Source organism: Echiichthys vipera (assembly GCF_963691815.1).
Source record: "Echiichthys vipera genome assembly, chromosome: X".
NCBI lineage: Eukaryota > Metazoa > Chordata > Actinopteri > Perciformes > Trachinidae > Echiichthys > Echiichthys vipera.
Genome location: NC_139825.1, coordinates 17,476,516 through 17,484,861, shown reverse-complemented (window position 1 = coordinate 17,484,861; position 8,346 = coordinate 17,476,516).

Genomic DNA, 8,346 nt, shown 5'->3' with positions numbered 1-8,346 from the left:
TTTGCTGCAAAAAATAAAAATCAAAAAATACCAAATCTAACCACACATCATGGAAATTAAAATATAAATATATACTACAACATTACTATAACCAAATATTCTGTATTTTTGTTTTTGAAAATTAAGTGTTACTTTTATTGTCATTCCTCTCCTAACAGGTTATGCAAAGCAGGACCATAGAGCAATAAATAGACACAGGAAATGAAAACAATAAAAAAAAGCATAGGACAATAGAACATAAAAAAAAATATATCATAGGATATATATATATGATAATATATCATAGGAGCAGCAAAACTTATATTAAATTATATATATATATGTGTGTGTGTGTGTGTGTGTGTGTGTGTGTGTGTGTGTGTGTGTGTGTGTGTGTTTGTGTGTGTGTGTATACAGGCTTTCCTTTTACAACCCTCTGTGTGAATATCTTTGATGGCATGGAAACTGGTCCCAGTGATGGGCTGTCTTCACACCCTGCTGCAGTAGCTGAAATTAATATTTTAAAAGTCAGAAATGTAAAGAAAAGTTCATACTCAATTCAGTCATATTCAAATACTGAGTAAATAAAGGAGTGGTGGGATTCAGTGTCAGTCTAGAGGACATTTTCTGTGGTTATAATCAATTTATGCAACTGAATTTCTTCTTAAACTAAACAGTTATATAAATAAACTTTGAGATGGTTTCAGTCATTATCATTTACTTTATAAAATATAGAGCAGTTTGTGAATTGGGACATAATTCCGATGGACAATATACCATAGGAATATAACAAATAAGACAGTGTCACAGCCCAACACTAGATGGGGCTAAAGACTAAATAAACACACAGAGTCCCTAAATGGTCACATAGGGTTATAAAGGCATTTCACCTGTATTTCACAGAAGATGTATCCCTGGGATTTACTTTTTAATGTAAAAATCTTCATACAAGCCCATTTTAAATACAGATATTTCAGTGTAATACACTGAGATAAAAAAAACTCTTGAACACAAAGTCAAAATCTACATTCCCAACTTGAAATATTTAAATCCAGTCTGAGAACCGAGTTGAAGAAGATTCCCCTCCTCTGCTTCGCTCTGACCTCTTCGACATTGAACGGTTAAATCATAGATGGATTACTTGATGATTTATGCACAGTGAATCTCTAGGTAAAATATATATTTTAATACTTTTTAAAAGCTAATCACTTTTTAACTGGTCACATTGATGTTTCCAACAATAGATTTCTGGACAATGGGAAGGCCTCATGTGTGTCCTTCTTTTATAAAACAGTCCTTAATTAGACAGAAAGTCATTAAAACTGTATGGATTTTGGATTATTGCCTTATCAGGCTATTATAGAGATAGCTTCACTGGCTGGTAATTGAGCTGGCCCCATGACACAGAAAAAAGGTCCTAATGCTGCAGCACATCCTGATCAACAGGGGCTCGACAATTTAGCTATTTTCTCATAGAGCGTCTTCGTCCCCTCCAAACTCCTCGTGTACCCCTCCACCACCCCAACCTTTTCTTGCAGAGGCATAATTCAAATAGGGAGATCAAAGACAGGAAGTGCTGGGGATTTGTTAATTAAAGATGTTTGCTCTTGATACAGCTTCCCCTCGTTAATGAATAGTAGATTTGGTTCCCATAAAGATGTCTCACACACACAGGCAGGAAATTGAGGTTCCCAAAAAATAAATTAATGGGATGCACTGATTGGGTCTGTGATACAAAGTCTTGCAGAGTTATCACAGAGTAACTGTTGATTATACCAATGTGACACTATTTGAAAAGCTCAAACTGTTGCCAGAGTGTAACTAAAAGATTTGAACCCCATTACGATTAGAAACTACCATTACTGTGAGTATACAATCATTCATTAGTGCTGCAGTATGATGCTGTGAGGCAAGTGAGTGCATATTAAAAACTATATTAATTGATTTTGTTTTGGTCCTTTGGTTGCAGCAGAACAAGCTGTAAATATTCTTATACCTGTATTACTATTGGAGCAGCAGTAGCTCAGTTCATATAAGGTTTTGGCTTGGGAACCGAAGGGTCGCCAGTTCTGTAGGGACCAAGTAACAGCGTGGATTAGTAGTGGAGCAGAGAGGTGCCATTCCGCCCCCTGGGCACTGCCGTGGTGCCCTTGAATAGGGCCCCTAACCAGCAACTGCTCTTAGCACTTTTCCATGGTAACCCCCTTCGCTCTGTAATCTCTCCATTAAGTGCATACATGTATATAGTAGGTCCAGTTCGTGTATTGGATTTCTGAAGGCTTTTAACAAGACATTGCAGCACCTACAGGTAGAAGTTAGCTGTAAGCATTACTTGAGCAACAAGTAAAGCTTTCTGTCCATCAGGAAACTTTAACTCAGAGAGTCAAGGCAAAGCAGCCTGAGTACATCAGAGGCAAAACCAGAAAACTTGTTTAAAAGTTCAAAGGCATTTTTTAATGAAGCCAGCTGTTTCTCATAAGGCATCTAGATTGTTATCTCAGTCACTTACAAAGCGATCCATGCTTTCTATCTTGGGCCAACAATTGCACAAGAGTCCTAGATTTTCGAAGAAAACAACACCTCCTTAAATGGCCCTTTGTGTCCACACCCCTGTCTTGCCCTTTGCTGAGCATTTGTATTGTTAACTAAACAAAATCAAACAGATCATATGTCTACATACAATACATATAAGGTGAGGTTGAGTAAAACAGACTTCGGAAATGTCAGCATCAGAGAAAGATGTTAAGAACAAAATGGTAAAAGTGACATTTGAATGTCAACATGAGGGCAAGAATCTCATTGAAATGCACTTTTCTTAATCTGTGTCTTATCTTAATTCCAGGAACTAATCTTGCTCAGACCTAACTAGCTCCCGCTGATACTTCTCCCTTTCCCCTGTTTGTGGCTGTGGTGTTATTTGTCAGTAAAAAACTCCTATATGTAATGTATGATGTTGCAGCTCTAAATTACTGCACACCATGGCACTAATCTACAGTCTACAGGGACAGACAGTGTATTAGCACTTTCCCCTGCTGGCTGAGGAAATGTGTAAGGATGCATCGATGCTGCTGTGTGTCCTGCTGGGTGACAGCAGCAAACTGATCCACTGGGCTGTTTGCAACCTTTAATTGCGATTATACCCCAGTGAAAACAATCAATACATCCTCCCATTACCCACAACCTCCCCCCCCCCTCTCTCTCTCTCTCTCTCTCTCTCTCTCTCTCTCTCTCTCTCTCTCTCTCTCTCTCTCTCTTCCCTCTCTCTCTCTCTCTCTCTCTCTCTCTCTCTCTCTCTCTCTCTCTCTCTCTCTCTCTCTCTCTCTCTCTCTCTCTCTCTCTCTCTCTCTCTTGCTTCCCCACCAGCTCACAAACCCTCTTGTGTTTCCTTCCTCGCTTTTGTGTCAGTCAGCCTATCTCTTTATATCTGGCAAAAAAGTTCCATATACTGTAGGCTGTGGGACGATGTGGTTTATGGGGGTAGGGAGGAGTTGTTTGGCAGCCCGTTAGTGAGTACCTGATTGATCCTGTGGAGTAATGTTCATCCATCTCCGTCCTCCTGTGGCTGCTGCTGCTTTCACCTCTAACTGCTTGCCTGTTCCCTCTCCCCAGTTCCCCCTCTGCTCGGGTCTCAGCTGCCTCCATGCTGCCGGTTCCTGGCCCTCGGTCACAGCAGGGATAGAGTCTACTGGAGTGGAAAAGTAGGCTGTTGCTCCAAGCTCCCCTTGCTGAGTGATAAGGGAAGAGGAAGGTAATTAAAAACTGACACACAATGTTGCTTCATCCTTGCCACACTGTGTGTTGGGCCATTAGAGCATCGTCATGATCAGATACTCTGGAAATGCTCGTTAAAAAATCCCAGTAAAAAAAAAAAACTGAAATAAATCATCCAACCCAGCCAGAAACAAGCAGATGAAATTAGCTCTAGTATGAACTGTGCATGAAATATTGAGAAAGTGATACAAAGCAGCATGTATGGTGATATCAGTGTTAAACTGACATCTAATTAAATCAACCACATACAGTAGTGAAGGGAGTGTGTGCAGCTGCTCTGTAAAGCACATTTTTATTGCACTGCACATTTATACCTGTCAGTGGCTGTCTACATAATTATTCCTCTGAGGGAAAGGCGAGAAAATAACTATATGTCAATTAGCACAGTTTAACAGAGAAAGTGTCAGACAGTTTGAACAAGTGTGCTGTGATAACGGTAACGTGTTAATGTGAAGCCTAATGTGTCCCTGCACAAATTTTTAAATTAATTCATATCACTAAGGCGTTTTTCATCACAATATAAGAAACCATCAAAGGTAGCATGTGTCAGGTATGTGTCAGTAAGGAATGAATGTGGTGCAACCGGGCTGTTTGATGTGTTTGAGTTTAACAACACAGTTCTGTCATTAAACAGACCTGAATTGCAAATCTATTGCGTATTCTGTCAATCATCATTTACTACTGACAATGCGAAATACAGAGTGTAATCTCAGAGCTTCTCTGTGCAACATTACTTTCATGCATGACTATATGGAAGTTAGAGAGGGGGCAATCACCTTGGACCGCTTGGATCATTTTTAATACTGTAAGGAAATTAAGTTTGAGTGGTGAGTGCATGGATTGCCACAATGTTGTTCTTGCTGATGTGTAATGCACATGCTTAAAAGACACTATCATTCTCAGAAAGCAAGTTCTATTATCAGACTTTTGTATAAAACTTTATATCATTCATGTCTCACCAATGCATGTTACTAATTCACTTCTTCCCCGGAGTTGTTTGTGCTTTGTCGTCTCACAGGTCTCTGATGATCGTGGTGGTGCCTGCTGCTGTGGTCCTGCATGACGCTTCCTGCTACAATTATAATCTATAACCTTAGCTGTGCTTGTTTCTACTAGTCTGCTGTATTAACTGCCATAACATATAAGTCATATTCACATTACTATAGATATTAGTTACTGGAAGTGTGTTTGTCTTTTCTTTCTTCCTCTCTCCTTTTCTTCCTCCCCAACCGGTGCAGACAGATGTCCGTCCTCCATAGAGCTGGGTCTGTCTGACGTTCCTGCCTGTTATAGGGACGGTTTTCGTTGCCAGCGTACTCTACAGAGGAATTGTTGGGTCTATGTAAATCATAAATAAGTCATAGAGTGTGGTCTATACCTACTCTGTAAAGTGTCCTGAGATACATTTTGTTATGATTTGGCACTGTAAATAAAACTGAATTGATTTAATTGAATTTAATTGAAAATATTTTGATTTATATTAAAGCTAGCTACTGCAAGACAGTGGTAAACTTACTGCTTGCATAGTGTGTTGGTGCAGGATGCAAAATGCTTGCTCTCCTTGGTACACTCAAATATTTTGTCTGGTTTGGCTGAAAGCAGATGCTGATCCCTTCTTAACAGTAGTGGAGGTCTTCACTCAGTTCTTGACTCTTTTCTGTCCTACAAAACTAACAGTATGAGTTAAAGCTATTGATTGGGACCCACATGGCCAGCCGGCTGTTTGGTAAATCATAAAAAGGGAATCTCAACATTAATATATCAAGAATATTCATTTTGTCTCTCTCAGAATTGCATTGGAGCAAAAGAACTGCAGGTTCCCTATTGATTTTATTGGCAAAGTTCCTTGGCATTTGACATTTGTGATTTTAGATTTAATATTGGACTTGAAAATCCTGTATTTTACGAAAGTATGCATAGTGGTCAGCTAAAAAAAGGAATGCTGGTAATTTAATTCTCAATTTTATCTTCAATAAAAACAAATTCCTTTCATGTCATATTATAGGCTAGGTGCCCATTTTGCTAAGCCCATATCTTATACATGCAGTGGCACAATACAATTGACTTTTTCCTTCCTCTCATGTACAGCAGAATACTGTGCAACGGACCACCAGTGAAATAAGAGACAGAGACAGAGAGGGTGTGGCAGGGTTAGATTGGAGCTGAATATTTAATTAGTTGTTAATGAAAAGAAGTCATTAGGATTAATTCCTCCTTAAGGCTAATTTAAATGTTCTTTTGCACTGCTTTTGGGAGTAGAAGTCTATGCAAGGGACTGAGGTGGAGTTCCCAAAGCTATCCCATAATGAGCCTGCATGCTTTGAACAATAGCCAATCACTCAACACTGTGTAGCATTAATGAGCTCACTAGTCTTTACCAAATACAACATTAGCAGTAATTCTGAGCAGCATGTTTTGCTCAAAAAATATATATCATTAGCTCACGTTTTAAAATGTATAAATGTAAATGTGTTGTAGACGTCAGTGATGGAAGAGGATCTGCCTGCAAGACAAAATACTTGCAAAAACGCATTTACTGAAACATTTCACTGGTTTTGCTTTATCCCTAGATCTGTTAAAATGTCAACACAGTAAGTAGAAAATAAGTGTAAAGGCCTTGCATTACTAGCTCTCCAAATATCTCATGGTGCTCATCATGGATCAAGCGGGAGGCTGCAAGTGCACAAAGTTTGTGGATGGTAATTCTGAAACTTTTTCTTCCAACGGTAGAGAATCAATCTTGTAGCAGAGAGACCTGATGCTGTATTGAACTGGAGACACAGATGAATAACCCATGTTCAGACACAATCAACCACTCTAAGAGGGGTAGAAATAGCAACGATGAGATGGCACTAACTCCTTACCGACAAATTACATTCCACCATGTCCTTCATCTGTGTCATCTAGACACTAATATCAAAGTGCCTTGAGATGTAATGGAGACCTAGACCTTTAAGCAATGGCTCTGAATTACTTTATTAGACTTCTGCTGCATTCACTTGGTATGGGCAGATGGTAGACATCAAACTGGAAAAAAATAGCATCCAAAGTTAAAATATTTTAAAGGAACATGGACATAATACAACCCACTCAGTGTTTTGTGGGGTGCCTAAATCAGAAAACATGGACTTCAACAAGCTATTCAAATTTGATCATCCTTACTATAACATTAGAATATACCGCCCCCATCTGAGTATCTCCACTTACAGCTTGGGAACTACCTTTGCAATGGTGCACCATATCTTTCTCACAGGCAAATCAGAGCAGAATGGGAGGAGGGCTTAAAGAGACAGGCGCTAAAACGAGGTGTTTTAGACAGAGGGGGAATACATGCATATTCAGACAGACAATATGAGAAAAATAATGTGTCTATATCTGTTTACATAAAAAAATGGAATAATTGTATGTCATATATTTTATTCCATTCTTTGTAAACAATACATCACCATTGCGAAATACTTATATTTTTGCCAAACTGCCATTTCGTCAGACGGTTTTTCCTGTGCCCTCCAAAGGATGTTGTCTGCCGTCTACTGTCTGCCTGAATCCATATGAATACAGCATTAGTCAACAAACTTTGGATTCAAGGAAAGAATGGCCATTTTTCTTAATTTCCTTGCAGGAATGATTGTGAACTTCCTGCGAGCATTAGCTTGACACAGTTTGCTCTTTAATTTTCTCAGGAACATTAGTTTACAGGGCCAGTGAAGTTGAAAACCATTACCCTTTCAAAGTTATACATGCCTAAGTACAACATCACTTGAGGACAAAGGCATCTTGATAAAGTGCTTTGGTTCAGTTGTGGATAGCTTTTTGCTGATGGACTCCCGTGATGTGTCCTTGACTGATAATGACTGATAATGACTGATCATAGCCTACTAGGGTATTATACATTTGTCTGAGCTGGATCCTGCAGATACTCATTATTAGATCTAATGACCATCTGTCTATGGAGACCTTGCCTGTCACCTGCTGATGATACCATCCTGCGCCAAGACAACAGGTGCTTGGGAGCTGGTTCTAGGTGTGGGACGGAAACAGATTCAGGGTCAAGAGCCTCTTGCTCCCTCTGTGTACTGCTTTTCCCAATGATAACTAAAGAGTCTTGTCAATGGGACCCCAGAGAGTATTCATATTCTCAGCCAGCTCACACTGAGTTGGTTGGCTCACAACATAGCCTTGGCCAAAGAAGAAGCCAGTCTGCATGGAGTGAGCTAAAAGGAAATGAGGACGCAAGAGAGAGAGGAGAGGAGAGATTGGACAATCTCCAATGTGTGTAAACCTTCTTTTACCACTAGTGTAATCCAAATGAAATATTAAAGGAGACTCGACTTCACAAAGTATTATGGAGAGGAACATCTTGTTGCCTTAGTGCTAACATGAACCAATTTTCCATACTCTACTATTCTCTTGTATACACAATACATATATAACATGTGGATCAGTTCACATTTATAACAGTTAGCTAATATGTTCTGGTAAGAAATTTTTAAACAAAAGTGGATGACAAGTAAAGTACTCAAGTAAGGTAATGTATTCTAAATGCTTTTTGGATTACTTTTAGCTTACTTCAAAATGGTCTAGTTGAATGTGTTT